This window comes from Dermacentor silvarum, chromosome 1 (genome assembly GCF_013339745.2).
Source record: "Dermacentor silvarum isolate Dsil-2018 chromosome 1, BIME_Dsil_1.4, whole genome shotgun sequence".
In the NCBI taxonomy this organism is placed as follows: Eukaryota; Metazoa; Arthropoda; class Arachnida; order Ixodida; family Ixodidae; genus Dermacentor; species Dermacentor silvarum.
The window spans coordinates 450,363,604-450,390,755 of NC_051154.1; positions in this window are offsets into that span (position 1 = coordinate 450,363,604).

Below are 27,152 nucleotides of genomic sequence, written 5' to 3' on the forward strand. Positions count from 1 at the left end.
AGCAGAATGCCAAGAATGTTTTGTACACATGGCGTTCGCACGTTAGGTTTAGTGCGGCTAACCAATTGAAATGAAAAGACATAGCACAACTAAAAAAATGTGGCCGTGGCGTGAACTTGAAAGCACAGTTTATGGAACGTGCAGGAGATGCTACAACATAGCACATTGAAAAAGGTAAGACGAAAAAAACACTAATGCTGGTAATGAACTACTGACAAGTGAATTTTCGGAAGAATAAAGGATTGCGTAGAGTATATATGAAGTGAAGCAACACTGGAAATGCAGACACCAGTGCTGGTTCATTCACGATATGTGCTACTATTTGAACACAGCGACTAACCACCACGGCTTATAAAATAAAGTACAGGACTGAAAAACGTTTGTTTCCTTAAAACTGCCAGAGCTACGCACTCAACCATATGCATTCTGCCACATGCTTACTACAGCTGCTTCTTCTCTACTGGAAGGTTTCTTATACCCCTGACACACGGGCAAAAGTAAAGTCCTTTGCAGGAAACGCCTTTTGTTACTTCGAAGGAGCCTTTGCAGAAAGGAGCTGCGCCGATGACACACAGCAGCTCACTAACTTTTTAGGTGGTTCCTAAAATTATCGGTGCAAAAAAAGAAAAAAGAGCGCTGCTTGTTAAGCAGCCAGAGAAAAAACATTTACAAGACGCTGCACATGTTGATTACATTTAGTGATTGTAGAACCTAAAAATAATTTTTCCCTTTTTTCATGGCTTATAATGCGCTTATTTGTAATTCAACATGGCAGCACTAACGACGTGGTGCGGGTGATTGAGAGTATACCTAGAGTAAATCTTCCCTTTTCAACAAATCGCATTACCGCTAAAATTTAAAACACTTTCGAAGGTAAAACAAATACTTACTGGGCACCGTTGTTATGTAACAGGTTTTCTTCTATTGATGAGTTGTGCACGCTTATGCGAGAGTACAGTCGAGTGCAAAATATTAGAGACCACGGGAGCGGTGACTAAACTGCATGGCTGCGCCCTCTGACGGCTGCGCGCCGAAGTTCGAGAGCGCGTACTGCGCACGCGCGTCCTTTCTTATCTGCCAGCCTGCTCGTTGATTCGTTTCAACCGCGCGCGCACCGGAACGCTTGAGAGAGCGCAAGGTGTCACTTCTGCAGTCGCCGTCGAATCGCCCGAGTGATGATGCCCTCATATCGTGACGAAAACACTTCATTTGCACTGGCAGCGCTCGGAGCGCGACACTCTCTGCGCCTTGCTTCTTGACGCTCCGCGGCGTGAAAAACATGCTTCGCGTCACTTTTTCTGAAATAGAGTTTTGTGATAAGGTCAGAAAGCACCGATGTATTTTGCGCTCCACTTCCTGAAACTTAAGCATGATGCAATTATTTGTGGTACTTAGTCTAAATATCATGTGCCCAGACACATGTGTGAAACCATGAAATATCGAGCAGCTGGAGAGAAGAACCAGGGAAGAGAACGGGGAATCATCGCAGGAGGGACGTGGGCAAGTACCGAGTGTCCGATCTGCCGGGTTGACTTCAATGCAATGCATAGTTTATTGGGAAGAATAAAGAGTCCCGCTCAGCTACGGGGCTCTGAAAGGTCAGACACGCTTTGTGCCGCAACATGGAATGTGACCCAGGCGTCACCCACGCGCTGGCCATCGCGATCTCCAAATTATGCGAGGCAGTCGTGCCACACTTCGATCATTTGCAACGCACCGCATGAGGCAGATTGTCCGCGCCATCGAGACAGCAGATTGTCCGCGGCGAAATGAAAACACGTTTAGAGGTGCGCTCAAATTTTGCATTAGGAATTATCGTAATCGTCGGGATTTCTTTTTCATTTACTGTTTCTGAGAACAAAACTGCGATGATTCCCTGTTCTCCCTGGCTCTTCTCTCCAGCTGCTCGATGTTCGGTGCTTTCACGCATGTGTCTGGGCACGTGATATTTACACTGAGTACCACAAATAATTGCATCATGCTTACGTTTCAGGAAGTGGAGTGCAAAAGACATCGCTGCTTTCTGAGCTTATCACAAAACTCGATTGTAGAAAAAGTTGCAGTGGCTTAGCTCGGCTATGCCAGGATATACGTAGCGTTAGCAAAGGTTCAGCTGATTATTCTTAGCTTTCCTGGTTGCCTAGATTGTCAAGGATTAGCTTGATTGTCATGCTTACTGCTGCTCCAATGACACACACGCGGTATACGTATTATGTGGCACATGTATTCATTCCTCCTGCGCTCAACCGCTAATTGCCAGGCAACTACTTCGGGATCCGATGAGTCAAGCTTCTCCGTTCTTCTGCGCTGTTGAGCAGCATTTGCGCTCTCCTTCTCCATGGCTGGCAAACGCCAGTCAGAAGCGCAGCGGCTCCAGCGCAGTGTCAGACGGCGACTGCACAGCGAGCGAGCGCGCGCCGGCGCCAGTGCGTCTACCACGGCTACGACGTCACTCCTCTGGAATGCGCAGACCTGCGACGGTGAGTCGCGCGCGGCGGCGGCGGAGTGCGCGAGAGGTGCCGGCTCCGGTGGCTCCGGTGGTGCGCAAGCCGTGTGACATCACTGATCCTTGCGCAAGCGCAGCACGGCTCTTGATGTGCCACGCGAAACGGGCTTGGCTAGGCCAGTGTAGCTAACGCTACAAAAGTGACGCAAAGCATGTTTTTCGCGCCGCACAGCATCAAGAAGCAAGGCGCGGAAAGTGGCGCGCTCCAAGCGCTGCCAGTGCAAATGAAGTGTTTTCGTCTCGATATGACGACATCATCACTCGGGCGATTCGACGGCGACTGCAGAAGTGACACCTTGCGCTCTCTCACGCGTCCCGGTGCGCGCGCGGTTGAAACGTGCGAACGAGCAGGCTGGCAGGTAAGAATGGACGCGCGTGCGCAGTACACGCTCTCGAACTTCGACGTGCAGCCGTCAGAAGGCGCAGCCATGCAGTTTAGTCGCCGCTCCCGTGGTCTCTAATATTTTGCACTCGACTGTACACCTTTCCGCTCGAAAAGTAGATGCCCGATCTTCTTTCCTGCAAATGAACTTTGCCGGGAGGGAGATACACCTTTGTCGTGTGTCACTGCGCTTGAACGCCTTTCCGGTAGATGCCCCCTTACCAAAATGACTTTAGAGTGCCCGTGTCTCAGGGGTATTAAGCGATACTGGAATGATCATCGGACACAGGCGCGTAGCGGCGCCTTGTGCATTTATGTTTAAACAGCTGAACCGATAGCAGATTGTCGCGCCGAATCTCCCACAAACTCCAATGCAAAAGAAAAAAGAAAGAAAAAAATAACGCCTCGCGCAATCTTGCCTCGAATAGTATGCTTCGGGTGCTAATGCCCGCAGCATGAGCAACTGGAGCCAGTCATGCTCGGATACATCGGACACGTTTTATTGATAGCGCGGCGGCAAATTCACGAAAACCGCAACAGCGTAATGTGCTTCCATGCATAAACTGCTCACTCACCCTTATTTTTTGTCCTGTTGCTGCTTTCAGAAAGCTTTCAGCAGCACTCGGTCTTGAAATTAAACAAAGCTGCCCATCGGCCCTTCCATACGTTGCCTCCTTCGAAGTCACTCCGGCTTGGTCACAGTACACACACGGACAATATCATCGAGAATAACCACGATTAACAACTGCAACGTGAACCACAAATTAAGCACAAGGAAACAATGAGCAGCAGACAAGTGCGGGCGCAAACTTTCTTATTTCTCAGCCATGCGCCATGCTCAGCTGCTGGGGTGCGATCGTTGCCAGACCTCAAACACAGCTCCCGCTTGATCTATCAGTCGAACGCTAACAGTGGCAGCGCTGCCGAGCTAAATTTGTGCATTGCGCCGTGGTGTTATTTGATAACGAAGCCAAATTAACGGAAACACATACCTGTCTTAAATAATTGGGCTTTTACTAAGCGCATTTAAGAATAGCTTCGATATCAGACGCTTTTCTCGGTCGGTGCACTTCACTCGAGTCAAGGGCGCATTTTCAAGGCGTTCCTTGGCGGAGGAAAAGTGAAGCAGTGTTCATGAAACGCAACGGCACCTTGAGTGAAGGAACGCTCGTCGCCTCGACTTGGCTGAGTCGAGGAGAAGCGTTGAGTGAAGGCGTGTTTAAGAATTCGGGGATATGTCTCACTGATTCGTCCGTGAGCGCCGAAAATGCACTGCAGGAAAACCAACTTACCCAATGGAACTATGTACGCATCTGGCCACACAATAGAACAATTTGCGCATCTGCGCACATAATCGAAGAACACTACAGGTAACATTCGCAGTTGTGCCGATAAGAACAAAGGGAAGTGCAACGCCACGCTACCGAGACCAACTTTACTAGACTAGCTTCAGTTGTAAAACTCGGCGGCGTTGCGCGGAACCGCCACTCGCCCGCGCCTTCATGGCGCTGCCGTCGCACTCAGCTTCACTTCCCCACTAGCCGGCTACGCGAACTGGCCGGACGAAACACGCGGAGCAGCGTTGCTGTATTCTGTGGTTGGTTGTTGACGACGGATTTCAGGAAGCATGTCATCCGCGAAACTGTTGCCTTCACCGCGTCTGTTAAGGATATTAGCAGACGATGCCGACGTGCTGCGTTCCTGACTACAACAAGCGGCTATCCAACGATGTCGACAGTTCGGCGCGCCACTTCTTGTGTGCTCCCAGCAATGCGGCACTTCGCTCGGCGTTTCACAGAGCGATTCCTCATGCCGACCGGGAACTCTCTCCGAAATCCATGGTGTGTGATTTACACTTTCATGAGCAGGACATCTTAAAGTTTTTGTGCATGTTATCAATGGACAGACGGTTGAGGTGCCACGAAACAAGTGGACACTTGCTGAGGGTGCAGTGCCGAAAGTCGAACCCTCCCTCGTATCTATCGAACCAACCGGGGGGGAAAGCAAAAAACGCAAACGAAGAGAGATGTTTGGTGACCTGTTCTGGGTCATCTTAGAAAAGCTGTCAGTGAATGCGCTGAGTCGTGTTGGGGGCCCCTTGCGCTTTCAGGAACGGAGTGCACGCATCGTAAAATTTTTAACAGCGGCGCTGTTTAAGCTTTTTGCTTCCCCGCGTAGTGTTCGCAAATACTCGCCTAGCGATGACGTCACTGCGCACAGCTGCGCCTCGCATCACCTTGCGATAGCCAAACAATACCTAATCAATAATAGATCAATAAACAATGAATTCCGGAAAGTGCTGGGGATTACTTGATAGTGCTTATTCTAGCCCAAATAGGTGGCCAATAACTTGCGATAGCCAATCAATAGGTAACCGATAATTGATCAATAATCAATAAATTCCAGAAAAGCATAACCCGTAAGGCCAGGTCCAGCTAGGTGCCGATGAGCTCCGCTGTTTCTTTAACCTTGCGCTACTTGTGCAAACTACGGTAATTTTTATTTATTCACGCGCATGCATATAGACACATACCTTGCATAAAAATGCATTCTTTGGCAAGGTTCCTGGAGCAGCGGCGGGGATCCAGTCTTGAAGTAAAGGCAGCGAGGAATCGTGCTAAGCTGCTGTAGGTGGAGTTGGTTTCCACGTAGGCCTAAATCATTTACCTAGATTATGTCCCTTCTGACAGTCTTAGCTATATATAGGGACATACAGTTGTTCTTTACTTCGTTTTCTTTGTTAAATGATTCATTGGTTCACAAGAAAGTTGTGCTGTTATTTTGTCGATTACAAATTTGGTCTCGCTAGCTGGCGTATAACTGCCCCAGACCAAAGTGTTAAGCAAGTAAAAGCAGCGAGAAAACGTGCCAAGCGGCTGTATAGGAAAAATAAACTGCGTGAAAGGTTTAGGCGGCAGGAAGAAACTCACGACACTTAAAACGTAGCTTCTGCGCTTCGTCGTATGCGTTTCTTCCTATCGTGCAGTTTACGCTACTTTCATTATGAACCAACTAGCCCGATATATCTTACGGCTGTAGGTGGATACCGCTTTCGCATGGTATCACTAATTCGGACTATAGGGAGAACGCCAGCGAGCGTGAAACACGCGCAAGCTTCCCGTCCGCACGAGCTCAAGGCTGCGGCGAAGGCGTCTGCAGTGGAGCGCGATGGAACGGCGCCGCCATCTGGCGGCTGTCCAAGGAGTGGCGACAGCGGCTGTACGCGCACGGGTGGAAAGTTTTACAACTGAAGATAGTCTAGTAACGTTGACCCAGACGAACTCTACTTATCTGTGCTGCATTACGCGCGTCATGCAATGAATTCCCGGCCGTCACCATGGGTAGGCCGCGGGTGCAGCGCACGGCAGAAGAGGCTGCTGTACGCGAACGTAAGCGCGAACACGATTGTGCCCGTAAGGCCGATTCCGTGTATCGGCAACAGCATGCAGTACGTGAAAATGTGAGCGTGTGCGTGTAATCAACGGCTACATCTAAAATAAAGGCTGTGCAATTTGACGAAATGTGTCTTCATTCAACTTCAGCGTTCCAAGAATACAATCCTAAACAAGCAATCAAATCAGATATGCATCGGATCGCTCAGCATTTCTTGGGTTCATTGGGTGGTCGTTGCCTTCGTACTGACTTTGAATCAGTATGCATTGGCGAAAGGTTCGCATTCAACCATCTTTCTTTAAGAAAGGGGCTTTGTTATTGAGGCGCACCTGCCGGCCCTGGTGGCCGCCGCTGCTTCCTCGGTCTCTCATCCAGCAGGTGGTACTGCAGGCTACCACTGCTTGGTGGTGCACTTGGCGATACTGCGCCGTGATGAAAATGGTCGACGCCGCAAAGAGTCACATTTCGAAGGGAGGTTCCAGTACACAAAGTAAATTTGTGGCTTTCAAAATGAAACTTGGTACCTTTCGGTCTGGGTGAGAATCGAACCCAGGCCTCCGGGGTGGGAGACGAGCACGCTTCCCGTACGCCACGGCTTACTAAAGATGCGCCTAGTGCGAACCTGAGTGCACACGTCACGTGGTCACAGAGACGCGCGCGTGCTCACGCGTTTGTCATCGTCTGCTTCCACAGCTGGCTTCGATGCCGCTCATACTGTCGGCATTCACACATTGCCCCTCCGTCTGCGAAGGCGCTGATGGCACTGGCCCACTGCCAGTCGGTGCGGCAATTTCGGTCAGGTATGTCGTGGGCTCCGATGGACGAACTTTCGAAGGAGATGGTACAAAATAAGAAAGTGTTACACGTTTGTAAAACGAGAAGACGAAAGCCTGATTGCACGCTTGGCACACAGTTGCCGCAATTTTTCACAAACATACCTTAGTCGTGACAAAAAAGTGTTCCAACACTTGCCTTATTTTTGTACCGCATGAAATTCGCAAATCTGGAGAACGAGGTGTCAGTGCCCCTTCAGTGCCACTATGCGATAAACAATTCCAATCTTTAGACACATGATGATTATGTCGTTTATTTTAAGCAAACTAACGAACACTTGTCACATAACTGTTGGTTCTGTTGTGCCATGGCGTGGTATTTATTCCTAGTTGATGTGCGCAATCAAAATTGTAGGTCAGCGCTTCTAGACCCTTCTCTTATTTCCCATGTAAATCGTCACGCTGCTAACCAAAGACGCAACATTATCAACATGCCCGTTCAGCCAAATACTTCAGAAAACCAGCAAAAAAGTTTAGACGCAAGCACCAAGGAAGAAGACACCACAACGTGGGACTAGCAACTGAAATATATTTGAAAAATGGACGATCCCTCGTACTGAAAACCGCGGACGCATGCGCAATGCTCTTAGCTAGGTACAACATATTTAAATTGATAAACGCACAATTTTCGATGTCTCTTTCTGCTTCATTATGTTTAAAGCGCAGCCTTTGAGGAAGGCTATCTCTTTATCGCTCAGAGAGATAGAAGTTAAACTGATGCATTTTCCTTCCTCTTGTACACTGATATGAAGCGCCTCGAGCATTTCTCTTTCGGTTTTTGTCCCATCTCTGCTAAGAATCATTGTATTGTCAATGTGGTCAAACTGGCCGGCGTATTAATGAGAGGCTGCGAGAGCACTACAATTCTTGGAACACCTCTCATGGAGCAAAGTTGCTTCGCCATTGTCGGGAATGCGGCTGCGTCCCGCTTTTTTCCAATGCTAAAATCCTTGGTAGAGGCAAGACGGAGCGTGAAATTCTCGAAGCTTACCATATGAGCATGCAAGGGGATAATTGCATCAGTAGTACCTCTATCTTACGCAGAAGCTTCAGAAGCTTCCTATCGCACTGGCGCTAGCAACGGGGCCTATCGCAATCAACTTTAGTTAGTGCGTGGGAGTTGGCTCTTGAGCTGCGCATACTGGCCTGGTTTTCCTGGGAGACGTTTTTTTTTTCAATAGAGCAGTTGTTAGTCTAGTCGTTGTGTGTGCCATGTCTCTTCTCTGTACTTCGTCCTTTGATCGGTTTAATGCTCAAAAAGCTCCTTGAGATTTGGTCAACGCACGTTGCTCGCGCATGCGCTCATTCACGCATCGGCTGGTTTCCCCGCTATAGACCTTACCACACGTCAACGGGATTTTGTGGATAACATGACCCCCCCTCTGTTGCGCACTTAACGTATTTACTCTCGTGCTTGGTTTTGCAGCCCACTTCCTTCGTTCCCGCATTTTCAATGCGCGTGCACAGTCCTTACAGTTTACACGAAGCGGAAAACATGAATTATACACCATGCAGCCCAGCAACATTCTTGATATTATGTGACATTATGAATATAAGGCATGACATGAACTTTTCTTTTTTCTTTGTTTCAATTTCCTTTCTTTTGTCTTTTTAAGCTAAAGAAGTAGGCACTCAGCTACCGCCTTAAGCACTTGTGCTGAAAAACAACTGAAGTTAGCATCTGAACTTGACGGTCAAGTCTTTCCTGGATGACTTGGCAACAGCTTTTCTGTAGCGCTCCCCGGACGCCCATGTTGCGCTATGCGCTAGCGACGCCATAGTTCAAAGATCTTAGCTTTGGAAAATGGTCTTGAGTTCAGTCGGTTTAATGCTGTGACGGATGTCTACGCCCTACAAACAGGCAGGGCACAGTGCAAACATTGTAAAAAACTGTTATCACAGACATCATTAAAAAATGCCGCCCTCCCCCCTAACAACGTAATCCGACATAGAACAACCCACTACACACCTGAAAATGGGAAAACTAGCTATTTACGTACACAACATACCAGCCCTTACTATATAGGCACCGAGCGGCCGTCGTATGGCGCCAGCGGCGCGCCGGCGATATGCTGGCGAACAGCGCCGCGAACGGCAGCTGTCAGAGCACTGGCATGTGAAGCAGACGACGGGACCAAGGCGCTCGGTGCTTCCAGTGCTTTAGCACTGCGGGTTTTAAGGGCTGACGCACCGGAAAACGCATTTTGGTGTGTCTGCTTTTGAGAAAGGTCGTCACTTGTGCGAGGCTGATCACATTCGTGGCATCAGATAGTATATAAAGCAGAAAACGAGCGCAAATTGCGATGCAAATGCACCACGCGAACGGAGCTCACCGCGGCAAGCTAAGACGTAGAACTCCAGCAGTTATATTCCAGATGTTATTTTGCTTTGCGCTTTAACATTACCGCGTATTTAATCGTGGAAATATGCGAATGACACAAAAATTATGGACAGAAAACAAAGGAGACATACGTCTTGCTTGAGCTGCTTCGCCGATCGCACATGTGTCAGTAAGTTCCCGCTCTCTGTCCGTTGTAGTTCTATTATCTTTGCAATGCCTCCCCATTCTTAATTGCTTATAAACTAGCCCAATCTTCAGTCACGGCTCATTTTATATAGCTTAGCGCGACGGGATCCGTCGGTGGCGGCGAGTGTGAACACGCCATTGCGTCGGCGTTCGTCGTCGATGCACAGTACAGTCGTGTGCGGGACGCAACCAGAGTTGGGAATTGCTAGGAAGGAAAATGCACATTAAAGGAAGACTGATACACTGAGAAGACGGCAAAATGACTACAAGTCTCAGTGTTCGACTTCGGTGCCCAAGCTCCGGAGCCGTTACACTGCGGAGGCGAAGACAGGCAAGTCGGGCACGAAGCTCTTGCGTATGAACGGCTCTTCTATTAACGTTAGAACAACTAGACCATAGCAAATCCACGTCGGAAATGTACAGTGCCCAGCGATTGAAGCGCTCGCAGCGCGCGGCTGCTGCCGTTATTTTTTTCTTTTCGTGCCACAGGTGGGCGCCGTGGGACCAAATGCAGTCATAATGCGTTACGAAGGTTTTTGCTTTCACTCTACACCACAATGCATCAGTTTGGTGTCCCCAGCGCTTACAGTCAGTGCAAAAAGCGCTGGTGACCATGCGATTCGAGTATCGCGTTTCAATTGCTGAGCACTGAACGCGCTGTTGCCTACAGACCGCACGTATACAGACTTTCCGCCTGAAAAACGCGATGCCGCGATGAACAACGGTTAAATTTAATGGCCTAACCAGCTTCAGTCATGTTTTAGTAACTGTTGGTGCACCCAAAAACGCAACGTGTTTGATCAGACTTGGTTTCACGGCAGCGCCTGCTGCGCGCGGCCCGGCCGCCACATGCCTTTGCATTCGCGGCGCCTCCGCATGAAGGCGCCACCGGTGCAAATTCATCCCGCGCCCGGTGCCTATAACGTCATTGAGCTCAGACTAAACAAGCAAACACAAGAAATCTAGTGTTCTGCCCGTCCCCAGTCGTGCCGGAAGTCGGCCGGCATGGGCCTGCATAATTCTGACGCGGCCGTGCCGCTCACATGGCATCCATGGCTCCGGACAGTGGTTGGTGGAGTGGGGCTGTACCGGGCCCGTTACCGGCCTTGCCTCTCTCTGGTCCCCGATGCTGCTCCTCCCCAGAGCACAGCTGCACATCCGGCTGCCCTGTTCCGCGTCAGCCGTGGCCAACTTAGCCGCCTTCTTCCCCTCCCTCGCGTCCCTTGTCGCATTTGTCTTGTCCTTTTAGTGCATCCTCCAAGCTGTCTTCATTTCGCCCACCGGCGTGGTCATCATCTACACACCTTGGCGGATTTTGCGCACCTGTTTCTTCCCGACACTCGGGACAACGCCATAACGGGAACCACATCAACAAAACAATAGAAGCGCTCAGTAGTTTCTTCGGTGCCACAGGGGTCGCACGTGGGTGTGTCAGCCATTTAAATGTGGAATGAGTAAGCTTTTGTGAATGCCGTGTGACTACAAAATACACAAAACACGTCATATTGAAAAGCGTCTGAATTTGAGCGTGTGGGTACGGCTTTATGCTGGAAAAACAGCGAAAAGCAGGACACTATATCGTGGACAAAGGGCAAAAGAGTTCTCTGCGCTATTGTGCCATTTTCTACGCAGTTTTTTTTTTTTTTCGTCATGAACGCGCGGTGTATACGCTGTGTGCGAAATTTAACCGTGCCGTGTGCTGGTCACATGATATGAGCACTTGAACGTACACGAGCAAACATGGTCGTGTGTAAGCTTCGGAAACTTGAAAAAAAGGTTCGCTATACGCTCATAGGTGACGGCTTAGCGCATTGATCCAAAATTTCCCTGAATTTTTCTGTGTCACATAACATATTACAGCTGAGCTGAGAGGCTAAGGCTCACACGGCATCGATAAAGATTTCCGCTGTCAGACCACTATTTTACTGCTTACGCTGCCGATGCATCGGCTCTGTATACTTGGTTCCGCATGCCACGTCACGCCAATAGGAGCCCGAGTATTTCCAGGCCCCAATACATACTGAAAAACAAAGTAAGCATGCGGATTCCACGGTCTGGCGTCTTCTCTGCCATGTTTGTATAGGCGCACAGAGGCTCTCTATTGATCACAGCGAGCGAGGCGCCTTCCCCGGCAATTTGGCGCCATCAGTCGGCGCTGCTCGCACGCCGCAACACCTCTCGGCGCTGTCAGAATGGTGGCTCCATTACCGGCGCAAGTAATTAAAATGCGCGTTTCTTACACCGAGTACATGCGGGTCGCGAAGGCTATAGGTGCGTTAATGACACTAGGCGCGAGCGCGTCACAAACAAGGCGTGCAGATCAAGAAGATAATGCACTCTGTTGGCAGCAGTCGGTTGCTTCCTAGCTGTTATAAAAGGTGCAGCTCGCTCCTTTGAGAGCGATAAAACAACCCCCTTATGTTTCAATAGCAAATAAGCGGGGCGTGCCGACGCCTGCAGAAGCAGACTTCGCGTGCGAGCAGTTCATTGGTGCCCGAACAACACGTCGACCACGCCACTGCCCTCCATGCTTTACGCGCTCTTTCGAAGCCCTTACCTTTTCCACCACTGCCCGCCTCCACACTTGCAGGCGTGTCTCACGTGATGCTTGTTCACAGTAAACGAACAAACAAACAAACAAACAAACACCAAGATGGGCGCTTTTTGATTGTCCTTTACCGCATTTACATCTTTGCATATTTTTGCTGCCATTGAATGGGCGTACAATGAAACACCCATTTAGGCGGACCTTTCATTGGCATACAGCGGGAGTGCCGTAATGTGCCCACTTGCATTTGACTGCGAGGTTTTGGAGGCTTGAATGGGCATTTTATTACTTCGATATGGGAGCATTTGTAGCTAAATGATGGCGGCTTCAGGGCATTTTTTATTCCAATTATAGAGTTTATTGATGAAAAGAAAGACATTCGAGGTTACTTGCGGCGAGCTTGTTGCGAAATGCTTAGTGGTGTGGGTCACACGCCTACACAGTAGCAGTCGTAGACCGCAGGACGAAATGTCGGACGTCAGTGATGAAGCTTTGAGTGGAGCTGCTGCCCTACTGTCGCGCGCAGAAGGCGTTTCGCCAGCACGAACACTGCAGCTCGGAGCGATCGCCGGCGTCGACACTTTGTCCTGCTGTATTCCGTCTGCCCAGCGCCTCCTCTCTCTTTTCAATGCCAGTGCAATCGCCCGCTCCGCCATGGGAGCCGCTGGTCCGCCTTGGTTCAGTGAGTTGTCGCGATGTGACGCTACCCAGAGGGTACGACTAAAGTCAGGTACGACTGCTTACGTCACGCGTGCGTCTGAGCCAGTGAGCGCGCGCCGCTGCCGTTCCGGAGGAGATGCGGTAGACGCGTCTGTCAGGATTACTTCCTGCGACTTCCGTCGTGAGGCGCCACCCACTCTCCCCCACTAAAGTCCCTATATAAGAAAAGTACCGCCATCCTTTGATAAACGCCGCTTTTCTCTCTCCTGTATCGGCGATCGGACGATGATAGTGCGCGCTTTTCACTTCTTTATATTTTCTTTTTTTCCGCCTCAGAGCCATGTTGAAAGACCTCTGCGCAGCCGCAGTCGCCGGCGGCGGCGCGCGCCCGGCCTCAAAGCTTCAACGTGGACTTTCTAGGTGCGCCACCGTCGACTTGGCTTTCGCAAGCAAAAAGTAAAGAAAAAAGCAAGCGCTTTAGGAGAGGAGGCGGCGGAGGAGAGAGTAGATGGTGGTACTTTTCCCCACGACCGAGGCGCGAGCGCTAGCCGACGGGAGAGGGTAGGAAAGGGTAAGTGATGAGGGTGGTGGATCGGCCGCATCTGGCTGCCATTGAAAAAATGGCGGAGGCGCTGGTCTGCCGCTGTGTAGGCGCGTGTACCGCCACCAGGCATCGCCACACGTGGCCTAATCGTGGCACATCTGCGGGATGGGCCAAGTTGACCAAGTCACGCGCGTACGTGGCCCAATGGCGAATGAACCCGTCGCCGCACTTCGTCATCCTTTCCTGTCACTTTGCAAACCTTGTGCTGCCATGCTGTCGTCCTCGAAAAAATGCAACTGGCAGTGCCTCCAAGGGCAGCAAGCAGCTTTCAGAACAGTTGCTGCTTGCTGAAAGGCAAAGTACACGTGCACCGTGTACTTGCCAGATAAAGGAAACTTATTATAGACACCAAATTAAATAAATAGGATAAAATATTCAAGTTCACTTTCTGGCAAAGAAGCATTCTTTCCTCTAGTATGAAACTTGGTACGTCTCAATGAAAAAGAAGTACAATCGGCGTCAAATGAAAGCCGAACAGCGGAGCGCGTGCCACAAGCATTTGAAACAGCATAGTGCGCGCCGTCCAGTCATCAGCGCAGACAGGCCCACACATCCGGTTTGGTAGTACAGCGCCACCCCACTGAAGTGCGATTTTTTTTTTGCCCGTGTTCCCGCTCGGATTTTTGAAAGGAACAAAAAAAAAAGAAAACAGAAGCGAAAATTCAGCAACACTCAGAAGCTCAGGTTTCGCTTCTGTTTTCTTTTTTCTTCTTCCTTTCAAAAATCCGAGTGGGAACGCAGGCAAAAAAAAATCGCACTTCAGTGGGGTGGCGCTGTGCTACCAAACCGGATGTGTGGGCCTGTCTGCGGCGCGCACTATCCTGTTTGCGGCGCGCACTGGACGGCGCGCACTATCCTGTTTCTGATGCTTGTGGCACGCGCTCCGCTGTTCGGCTTTCATTTGACGCCGATTGTACATTGTAAACGATGCAAGTCCCTAGTATTCTACATGTCCTAACAGAATGAAATTGGTAAAAGAGGGCAATGCTAATTTAAGAAATTTTCTGTACTTCATATTGAACTGTAAATATAGAATAGGTGGTTGGACTGTTACTTAGTACGGACGTAGATGGCTAAAGCGCGGAACCGACGAAGACAGGAGAGGCACACAACGAACACAGACACAGCGCTGACTTTCAACAGTAACGCTTATTTTGCCGGTGCAGAGCTAGTTTTATAGTGAACACTTGACAAAGAAAAACAAAACACGAAGATGAAACATGCGCACAGAACCTGTTCATAACGCTATCGCACCCTGGAATTTGATTCTAGGAAGGACCGCTCTTTTTCACACAAGCCTATCGATGAACAGCTGACGCACTTCTCGCACGTGCAACTGCGGTAGCCTCGATAATTTCTCTAGTAAGACTGGATTTGCTTCTACATAGAATTTTACATTTTTTGGAAGACAGGTTTGCACCCACAGGCGCGACAGTGCGCACCTAGATGACCCTGAATCAACCCCAGCAATTCCGGACATCGCCTTTAGTTCACAGCTTTTACACCACGTGGCGTACGGACCTTTAAGATTCGAAATTCGCACGATGACGCACGAAGTGTACTGGACGATAACAGAATACACGTTTTAACAATAAAAGAAAAAAAAGGGACCACGCCAACAGCTTTCACCGTCCAGCATGCACGAGCGCGAATCAGGAATGGCTGATCTGATAAATGCCGAGCGTATAAGACGAGCGGCCAGCTAGTCTACTGTGAATCAGCAGTTTTGCTGCTATGGATAGGCGTTTAGAGGCTCAGCCCCGCTTCGAGAAAGCGGGTGCAGAATCTTGAAAGAGCGGCCTCCGCCCCCCCCCTTCCATCCATCTTTCCCTCGTCCAACTTTTTGTCCGATCGAATCAGAAAAGCAAAAATGCCCTTCTATCGCTTCATTTCTCGAAAGCTGATTTTAAAATAATAATGTGAGATATCTAAATGGTTGCGATGGGCGCATGTTTCAAGATATGCAGTCGCATGATTGACGCCCTTAATCTCGGTTGGCCTCAGTTTACGAGTCCATTTGCTCATTTGCGTGCAGGTGCCTAATCGAGTTATGTTCACTGCCACGGAATTTCTGTTTTTCGAAAGCGAATGCCTTAGGTGCATGGCTATATTTTCGGTGCCATTGGCAGTGACCTTGGCGAAACCGCGCCATAACGAAAATGGCCGACACCGCAAAGAGTAAAATCACTTCAACAAATGCTCGGATTGACGTCAGTTTTCTCAGGGAGGTTCCTGTGAACAAAAGAAATTAGTGGCTTTGTAAAGAAAATTTGCTACTTTTCAGCCGAACACCTTTTCTAAGCTCTTGGTAAGCGACGGGTGTAAATGCAGAAAATCATCTGTAACTGGTCAGTGTTCGAAGACCTGCTTCACTGCACAAGGGCATAGCCAGAAATTTTGTTCGGAGAGGGGGGGGGCTCAAGTTGCAGCGCGGCCTCCTCCTTATAGAATTGGTCGAGAGATCAAATACATCAATAGTAACTGCATTGCCATTGCCAATGTCATTGAATATTAGAGGCTGCAAACAAACCACTGTCAAGTAAAATATGTATTTTTTCATACAAGAGTATATTCGTACGTCCCAAAAATTGTGGCAGAAATAACTGATATCAATGCTTCCGCGTTTTTTTGTCTGTTTAATTAGTAAAGAAATATCACACGAACTTTAGAACATCAGAACATCATAGGATATCAGTTCCAAACCAGCAAATCAGTGCATACAGCTGGTGCGAAAAACGTAAAGGCATCAGCCCCGCTTCGAGAAAGCGGGTGCAGAATCTTGAAAGAGCGGCCTCCGCCGGCTATCGTGGCTGGCAAAGAACAAGTTGAGCACAAATATTTTGATAAATTTTTGTCATTAAAGAACCTTGTTTACTTTTTTGTACAGTCGCGAGCAGAAGTTTGGTGACCATGGCATCAGCAAAAAATTTAAATATATTCAAGCGCAGCTGCATGGCCCCGAATTAGCTTAATACGTTGTATTGGTCCATCACGCGCACGTAGGCTTGCGCTCTTGATTTCAGCCGGAATGGCCAGGCTGCGAAGGAAAAAAAATAAAATCGCGGCAGCAGAGAGGCTCGGCCTTTCTGTACCGACGTGGGAGCGCCCCGCTACGTGCTGACGCGCGTTCCGAGGGACCGTAATAAAGCTTTATCATACCATCATACCATACCTTTGGTCCACAAACTTTGGCTCGTGACTGTACATATGCAACGGCCAGGGAAAAACCTCAATGGCGCTGTCCTTCGTTGCAATAGATTGCGAATGAGCAGTTGTTACCGGTCGTGTATTGTAATTACACCGATAATATAGTCGCAACAGTGAGTACATAGAAGAAGCAGGAGTTCTGCAAGATGTACATTAGAAATGCGAAAATAGAATGGAATATACAAGTGCGAAGATACAAGTTGATAAAGGACACAAAAGTGTCACTGGTAACAAAATGCACTGTTTGTATACACAAAGCCTCGCAACAAGATGTTTAAATATGTGTATAAGTATCCAATAAATCCAAGTATTTAAGCAAACGTCACTGTATGTAATGCGTAAAACAAGACAAATAGACATGTTGCGCAGTCACACATAGTAGTAGCTTTACGCATAGAAAGACAGACGTCCAGGCAAGTACAAAACTATGATCGCAGAAATCGTGATATGTTCCAGAAGGACCGCTTGTTGGGCTAGTTGGTCTAATCTAGTTTCTTTCAGTTTGGCAGAACAGTTTGGTTCTTCTAGAAGCTGACAAGGAAGGTGGATTTGTTGTGATGCCGAAAGGCATGTTCAATGAGAAAGCCCAAGCGGCAGTGGACAAGAACTTTGTGGCTGTTTAAAAAAGTGCAGTGAGGGTTAAGACTAAGTTCATCAAATTTTGTAAGGACTTAGAATTTAATGCTCTTGCTGGTGCTATTAGAAATAGTAAGGGGAACAGTCTGAAGGTTTTCTTTTCTGCAAAAACACATAAGGTAGATGTCCGCTTCAGAACCATTGTGAGCGAAGGGGGGGCTTGGCAAAAGAATGTTAGTCAGTTTTTACTGAAGAACCTTAAGTGGCTCACGGTTGTTGATCCTTTCCGCGTGAGGAAATCTGAAGAAGTCACTGAATATGTGAAACACAACGAGAGTATAGATTATGGCTTGTCTGTCGACGTTGAGGACTTGTTTAATTCAGTACCTCAAGATAAGCTTTTAGTTGCTGTTAGGAAGTGCATTGAACAGAGTGGCGAATGCGATTTCCGAAACTCCGCTTGTTTGTCGGTTCATAATTTGAATCTTTTAGAATTATATATTAGTGTAACATTGATTGTTTTTAACGAGCAGCCTTTTCTGCAACGTAGAGGAGTGTGTATTAGGTCTTGCGTGGCTCCGATTCTATGCGACATCTTTTTAGCTGATATTGACAGTGCGCTTGATTTGGCTTTTAATGGGGGGAAGGTATTCAAAGTGTTTCGGTACGTCAATGATTTTTTAATTCTTTTAAATAAAGAGGACGGTTTCACTGCCCCTGGGAGTATTTTTGATGTTTTTATTCAGCCGGGCAGGGTTTGAGTTTCACTCATGAATTGCTTGGAACTGAGGGGTTACAATTCCTGGATCTCAGGCTAAAATTTAGTGTAGGCCATGTTTGCTGAGAGTACCTCCCACGGATTAAGAAGTGTCCCCTGCCTTTTGAATCTGCCCACTCTAAAATAGTAAAAAGGGGCATCGCATTACAATGTCTGAATACTGCGCTCCGTAAGTCATGCCCGCATTCAATGCAGCATAGCTTTGACAATCAGATTGGTCGCCTATTAGGAGCGGGATTCCCTGAGTTGCTTGTTGTTGCGGTGGCCGAGTCTATCTTGCAGAGGGTAAAGAACAGAGCTGGAGCGGAAAGGGCTGAGACCCAGCGATGGATGGCGAGACCCGTAGCCATGCCTTATATGCATCAGGTCTCGCACAACCTGAAGAATGTTGCGAACAGGCATCGTATTCCTGTGGTCTTCACGGCTCCTAATAAGCTATCCAGGCTCTGCCCTCGAATTTGCGGGGACAGGAAAGGAGGTTGCCAAACCAGCCACGATAGCCGCTTCGTGGGGTGTGCGACAGGAGTGGTATACTCCGTCCCCTTGTTGTGCGGGAAGGTGTACATCGGCCAAACCGAACGGTGCATAAACGACCGGCTCAGGGAGCATGCGCTAAACGTTAAGAAAAAAGAGGACAAGTATGCACATTTAGTTGCCCACATCATTACGTGTGATTGCGAGGCACGATTTTATGAGACCACTATCTTAGGCAAATCTGCAAGCTAAAAGGCTTGAGTGGCTCTAGAAGCATTCTACATCCACAAGAACTCAGATATTTGTATAAGCGAAGCGTCAATTCTTTTGCACAGTGCCGAACTGAACTATTTGAACTCTGTTGCCTGAGGGAGATAGTACTGTTAACTTTTTTAGATTTCTTTTTACCACCTCGCATGGGAAAGGGGCGTGACACTGGTGTACGTGGTTCACCTTAGAAATCGGAGGGTTTGTTGACTGAAATAAATGGTTGGTAGTAGCGCTCGTCCGCGTCTGTCGTGTCTTCGTGAGTGTTGTGCGTACATTTTTGCGCTATGTCTGAAAGTAACTCGTGATATGTACGTGGGCCATGCGGAGGTCGCGACAGCACCATATGGGTAGATAATAGAGGAATAATGCAAAAATCAGTACGAAAATGTGTAATTTAACTGCCTGCAGAGCGGCGACAAATTTTCTGCACCCAAAATTAAGGAAGGGTATTGCTTCGGCTCAAAAAAGAAGTAAAAGTGGGTAGCTAAAAAGGAAAGACCAAAAGAAAGCCACAGATGATGCGGCAAGTTAAACTACCCAATATCCTAGTGTGTTTGTTGGGAAACGCCGCGAGCGCCGGGCTTTCAATAAACAAGGTCGGTAAAAATTTGTTAATGATGTCCTCGTAATTTTCGTTTTCGCACGATAACTTTGATCATGATGCTACCTGTTTGAATAAACAGCGATAATTTCTGCGGTTTTAGAAACTAATGAACAGTCATACGTTTTCATAATTACGCGTTTATGGACCTGAAGGAACAGAACCTTTACTTGCATTGATTTTTGCCGCTTCGCTATCTAAAGGACAAACTTCACTCGGCGGGGAAGTTTAGTGAAGCGGTCAATGACTTCGGACACGTTGATGCCGACGTCTCTGTGGACGTCGGTATCCTTGTCGAGCCAGACCTCGCCATCTGCAAAAAAAAAAACCGCCTCAAAAATAGGCCGTTAACTTTCTTCTGTTTTCTCTTATTTTACTTTGCCTGCCTAACCACGTGTTCTTCAGACATTGTAGAGCGCAAGTAGTTTTTCTAATCTCATGTTAAAAATATTCTCTCTGCGCTTGAAGTGGTCACTGGAACGGTGGCCAGAATCTGAAGCCGTTTCTACACATTTACATAGAACCTGCAGTCGCAATGAGAGAAGGCATCTATTCCGGTGCTAAAACCTAAAAGTACTCTTTCGATGTCGTTGGCATCCTTGTTTAGGTACCTTGCACAAACAGTAAACTGTTGGATACCGGCAATATCCGTCGTTTCATCAGCAAATATGGAGAAGCGGCCTGCACCATTTACTTTTGCACCTAGGCTTTCTTTGATAATTTCACCACAAATTTCTATAATTTGGTTTTGTACATCTGGACTCAAATGCGAGGTATTACTGGGGCAACATCCAAATGGTTCTTCAGATATGTATCTCCACAATCAGCTCGCAAATGAAGAAGCGCTCTGAAAATACCAATATTTTCAGAGGGGATTTGCTTAAATCCATAGGACCACTGTCCCTATGGCCACGGAGAGCCAGACCTTGTCGTCCGCAAAAAAGAACCGCCTCAAAAATGGGCCGGTAACTTTCTTCTGTTTTCTCTTATTTTACTTTGCTTGCCCTGGTCCAGCTGATTGATCACATCGGGCGCCCTTCCTGAAAATGTTTGGAGAAAATTATCAGCTGCCAGCTGGCAGTCACGGTCATATTTAGTATTTTCGTGTGTGTGGAAGATTGCGAGCGCGGGCTTCCATTTCTGAAACGGCTTGGACACGAGGGTTCCAGTGCGCGCAGGTTAGCTCAAGTTTATAAGAACATTAAACCCATAAATTTCCAGAGTTGAAAATCTAAAGCACGCCTTTGGAAATGTCAGTGCACCTTTCGCGTCATAAGTTTATGGGAACTTTATACCCATAAAGTGTAGGAATTGAATTCCATGCGCTCCGTAGATTCCCCGGCCACTGCGAGATGCCGCAGCGCTCCCGCTCGCTATCGAAAAACCCTTGAAAGTTTGTGCTCGGATGGGGCTCCTTGCGTTATGTGAGTCCAGGTGCCAAGGGCGCTGCGACGAAATCCAGCCCGAGTTCGCGATGTGCGTGCCGAAATGTCTTTTCGAGCGTGAAAAACACACGGTAGACAAAATCCAGAAAGATTCCCGGTGCCGGTGGTTATTTTGGTCGGCGGTGCATGCCAGCACGAAATAATTTCGGGGGGGGGGGGGTCTGAAGTCCCATCAGTGCTACTACTGCTATTACTACCCCTACTGCTACTAGTATTGCATTATTACTCAATGATTATTATAGAGGAAGTACAACAACAATGAAAGTTTCACATGAGATCCAACGCAGTGTTTTAGCATAAGTGATGCGAATGTTCCATTGCGATTATAGAAAAGTTTTCATGTGTTAAATTTGTCGATTTTATGCAGATTGACAGTGGAATCAACTTTCTCTGGCTTACTTATCGTGATTATTTTTTTTCATTTACCATAAACCACATCTCCACTATTAAATCACTTAAGCAAACTTTAGTGGACTCTGGGCTTGGGCTCCCGTGTACTGGTGAGGGATAGTGCCCCTGTATACGCGGGGCCTCTCTTTTCCTCGCGCCACCGGCACCGCCGTTGGCCGAGCGTCGTCATGCCGTGACAAGCGATATAAGTCGTTCTACTCGGTACAGAGCAGAGAACATGGCGGAAACAACGCCGGTATACCACTTGCTTCAGCTCTTGTGCCATCCGTATCGGCAAAGGCGCGTTCCCACCACGGCACCATGAAGCACATCTGGCCGCTTAGGCCGGAGCAGCGGTCTCGCTCCTATCGCGTGCACTCGAGCAGTATACACGCTTGCCCTCGTCGCCGCGCAACAACTATCTGCAGCAACTCTGAGCATGACGGGATGCCGCGCACCAGGGCTGCGCAAATCGCAATGAAAGCAGATGAAAGTGGGAAAGCTGTTTACTCTGTGCCGTACAGACGGACCGTTGTCGTCTACAGTAGTCATTAATGCGAAAGCATTACATGAGCTATGAGGCAGAAAAGCCGGCGTCGTCCACAACGACTGGTATCAAAAGTCAATGTGACGTCATCAGCGTCTTGAATGAAATCAGTAGTAATAGAGAAGATAGTTAATGGTATGACAACGTCAATTAGTAGTAATTATGGGTAGTTATTGTGAATTAAGGTGAATTACAGTGAAGTGAATTAAAGTTACAACAAGTTAGAGTGGGGTGACTTAAGGCGGAGTCAAGTGAATTAAGGTGAAGTAAACTAAATTATAATGAATTAAATTTGGTTAAGGTGGATTAAGGTGGATCACCATATTATCTCGTAGCTACTTGGCGATGAGTTCTGAATGGTTGTGGTCTGGTGATTAATGAATGCAGAGAAAAGAAAGTGAAGGAAGGATCGCAAGCAGGTTGTAATACTTAAAAAGTATTTATTGGTAATGACAAAGAGAAGTCATAATGCTTTCGCATTCAAATTACGTAAGGATACTTAAGGTACAATTTTATTTTTGCGCATGGGCCGCCACAGGGCTATCGCTGTAAACCCCACCGCGCCTCTACCCGCCATATAACTCTTTACAGTAAACCTTCTCTGTGATAGCGTTCATGATCCAACGTTAAAACCCGCCATGTTTGGCTACGTCATAGTGCACTGCTATCGCTTTAATATCAACAATCTTTTTAATCTTCGGCGCGAACGTCCGTCACATCCAATTATCCTCGCGTTGCAACGGCAACCTCCGCCAATTCCGAGTTGCACCCCACCGCCCGTATATTTCGGCCGGCAGCATGCTGCACTGTCAATGCTTGAAGGGGTCTGCTGCGTCACGGCGCGAAGCTCCCCTCGCTAGAAACCGGCGTAGTTTCTGCGTGCGCTAGGAGTGCATGTTTATTTCTTCTTAATTATTAATCCCTTAATTCCCCTTAATCCCTTATTCCCGATTGTAATGAAGAAGAGTGACCAGTGCCTCAGCAGCATCGCCACCGGCATGAGCTCGTGGTTGCTGTCCTTGGCCGAACGCTTCTTAGCACCTTAATTATTTCCCCTTAATTATTAGCAACATCTAGGTTTAAAAAATTTAATTAAAATATAGGCTTTTAGGTGTCAAAACCACGATCTGATTATGAGGCACGCCGTAGTTAGGGATTCCGGAATAATTTGGACCACCTGGGTTTCTTTACCGTGCACCTAAATCTAAGTACACGGGTGTTTTCACATTTCGCCCCCATAGAAATGCGGCCGCCGTGGCCGGGATTCGATCCCGCGACCTCGTGCTCAGCAACCCAACACCATAGCCACTCAGAAACCACGGCGGGTCGGAACAGATAGGAAATTGAAATGAATCACATGCATCAAAGCTTGCATTGCGAGTATTATCAAGTACAGTTTAAGTTTTTTTCTTGCACTTTATGATATGTGACAGTCTTTGTGATGACTTCAATTTCCTGTTTTACGTTTAGGCTAATGACACTGTACAAACTATATTTTTTGTCATAATACGGAATACAGGCACCAGAGTGCGGCTCATAAACACATCGGTATAATGAGGTGTAATTTGTGGATACATTTCTCGCTATGGGTAATATAGGAGCTCCTTTCTCGCAAATATGTGTCTTGGGTCAGAGCGCTTATGCTGAAAGTCGACTGATTGTCCGCGCTTTCCGTGGAGCTACAGAAGTGACTGTGAAAGCCTTTCGCTGTTTAAAGGTGTATAAGCCTTTCGATGGCAGGCGCCTGAATTATACACAAAGAACGCGCTCGTCCGGAACCAGAAAAGTCGCAAGCATTATGCCAAGGTCGGGATTACCCTTCTACGGGTTAGTCGCGTCCTTGACAAAAAAAGAAAAACCGGGGAGTGACAAGTCATTTTTAACGACGGGCGGTCGTTCTTATCGCGATCACACACGACGACTTGCGCCAACGTACCGCGCTTTGTCGGGAAGCTGTGATAGTTCATTCTTTAGAAAGGGTATTTATTTTTTCCGCAACGTAACTTACGTCATCGGGGCAGATTTAAAAATATAAAGGTCACGAGTCAGGCAGTGGTACCTAGGTGAAATGAACGCCCGAGAAAGATGGACTTGTAGTGGCTTTCTTTTGGAAGCGCTGATAACGTTGCAGTTTAAACCACAATAGAACTTCGTACACAGTATTTTTACCAACAGTTTAACAGAAGGCTACTCAGTCGTGATATTATTAAAGTTATAACTTTTTAGCAGAGACACTCTCACATGACTTCAACATATATACAATAAAGGGCTCTGTAATTTCCACCGTGACTTAACCTAGGTACGTTGGCGTACTTCATGTAATAATTCCAGTCAGCCTACTCACATATACCGCATTACTAATCACATCTACGATGGCCTCGGCTACATCCCAAGAAGCAATTGCCTACCTCTTCTCATATCTAAAGATTCGGTAGGCGTAAGACAGGCCAAAATTCGAATATGAATGCCCTGTATGGAATTAGCATGGAACCTTCAGTGATATAGAACGTATGCGTTACACTCGAGTCTGTCCAGAAACGGGCAGTAACATTAATTTACTCTGATTATTCATTTATCATCAGTGTTAATAAACAAAACGCATGCTGAGCTTCTATCGCTAGGTTTGCGTCGTGAAGTCACCTGACCTTGCACAAGTTCTACAATTCTACGCTATAATATTCCATCATCAAGAGCTCGGCGCTTGTCATCACGTATAAGCTAAAAAGCAGCCTGGCCTTCAGAACGTATAGTCAGCGTCCAAAGCTTTCGCACGCCTGAAGCTGAAAAAATATTATATTTCTACGCCTGAGGCACGCATCGAGGCATTCGGATTTACAGCGTATCCTGGGCTAGAGTAAACAAACTTTTTGCATACTTTTACTGGCTGTGGGCGTAGCTGCGTTGAAAATGAACTTATTCGCAGAATCTCGGCCGCGTAAACTTTTGACGGTGACTTTGCCATTGAACACCTGTATTTTCTTTATTCTGCACACATTTTTAATGAATGACCTTCCAGCCAACGTCATGCAATGCTTACACCTGGTTAATTTTCAGGACAGCCATCTCAGACATGTTGAATTAAATATAAGAACTGAACTACTATGTAGTACGTCATTATTATCACCAATGAGGTGTAATAAATTTGTAAACAAATAAAGGATAATAACATTGCCTATGAAATTTTACTCAAATCTCAGGACTACTTCAAAATTTCTCCTGTTCGTCTTGCGTACCGCCCTATGCTTTCTAGGAAACTGATAGGGCGAAAATCAAGTGTGAAATTGACATGTCCTCTGGCACCATGGCGGAAAAGGAAAGGTTTGGCTTAGTAGGCCCATATGAAAGGATCAGCTGCCATTATGCTACTCACACACAAGGAACGACACTTTTGTATTTTATTTATAGGCAGTAGACAAAATGATAAATGATACTCAGTGCACGCTGGCGTGATCATGACAAAACGACCGTACCGATATGAGTCATAAACGATTATAATAAAGGAACATTTCTGCAAACCGTCACGGTCCTTTCTCGTGTTTCTTCAATTATTCAAACATGTTAAATTTAGGGTAGGAGAATATTCGCACATAATTACTAAAGAATTGCACCAGTAATCATGGTGCACAAGTAATCATGGTGCTGTGACCTGATTCAGCAATAGAGTTATTCAAGAACAGAACAGCAGAATGCTATATGGCAACTTCGGTAATTGTAGCCGAAAACAGTGTCTTCTTGCACAACTTTTTGGGCATAATTCAAAAAGGGTATGGTCTGTGATTGGAGTCGTTCTCTATTTTTACACGACAGGCTACATTAACACGTCCCAGAGTCTTTTCGCATAATTTCCAATACTCCTCTGCGTAAGTTGTGGTAAAAGGCTAAAAGGATATGAAGACTTTTAGTATTTCTGGAATTTTGTGAAGGTATATGGGAATGGTTCAAATGATAGGACACGTGCACTGCATATTGAGGGTAGAATGTTTATGTTTAGAGGTACTGGTTTGTACTAAGCAAACACGTTTGTGCAATAATTCGGATATCCTTCATTTGCACTGAAGGTCAGGTATACGCAAAAATTCTGCTTTGATATAATGCAAATACACTCAGTCAAATAACTACAACTGTATTCCTTTGTAAAAATACTACGTCTGGGGCTGCAGCCAACTTTTCTACTTCTGTGTCTTTTAATTGCACACACTGGGCGCTATTTATTTTTGTGGCACGTTCCAAGCCGCACAAGAGTTGCACAAAACACGCCTTTCCCAAGACGTAGCTGAAAAGGCAAAATATTTCTTAGTAATGACTTCATAAATATTCATCTTAGGAAAGAAATGTACTTTCAAAACACGTTACCTGCGTTTATTTTCCAAAGTACAATATACCTAAAGTGCAAAATATGTTTGGAAACACGTTCGCATGTTCTCGAAACCAGCCAGCTATTTTTTAGGAAGACTTTGGTACAGTAGAAAGAAACTAAACAAGAACCGTAACCAAGGGCGTGATCTTGTACGCGTTCCAAAATGAAACGGAGGTATTCCGTTCCATGGAGCCGCACACGATTGGTCAATTTGAACGACGCGGTTGAAATTCACCAATCGTGTGCGGCTCGAAATGAACGGAACGCCTCCGTTCCATTTTGGAACGCGTACAAGATCGCGCCCAAGGCTTATGTCCTGCATTTCGGAATATGCCATCGGGTGGAAAACTGCCAAACTAAGCAGCGACAAAGTGATAAGAAGAAGCGCGGCACAGCTTGCTTCGAACCTGCGAACTCACGATCCTGGTTATCAGTGATCTTGATCTGTGGTCGCTCAACACGCTCGGCTACCGCTTCGAAGCCCTGCTGTTGGCGAAAACTAGGTTTATATATGTACCACAATAAATTCCGCGACTTTGTTATGAAAACTGCGATTTTGGAACGACTTCTTTGCCATTTCAAGAGCTGCTGCTGCAACTAGCTGAAAGCTGATTCATTGAAGTTGATAAATCAATGAAGTTGATAAATCCCCAGGAATACGTCAGTCAATGCAATAGGTTCATCGCAAATTGCTTTTTACAGGCCAAAAAAGCCTCCAAAATTTTGGCTTTTCAATAGACTCCCATAATTGAAACTTCGCCCGCAATTTGGAACAAGTTTTCTGCCGTATGTAATGGTACCACTTGCATGTTATTTCGGGCTAAGCGCCAAGAACCTATTTCCACGGGAATATTTCATAACATGGCTTCTATGATTACTTATTTGGAAAAAAACGACGCTCTCCCGTAGAAAACGCGTATGTTTTCAGAGGCGGCCGCTAGAGGCGCTGTTCGGCGATGTCCCAAATTCCTGGTAATGTATAACAGTTTTACACGCCTTTCATTTCAAAATCTTTTTTCTTTTAGGCTCAATGTAACTACTGTATGTTACATAC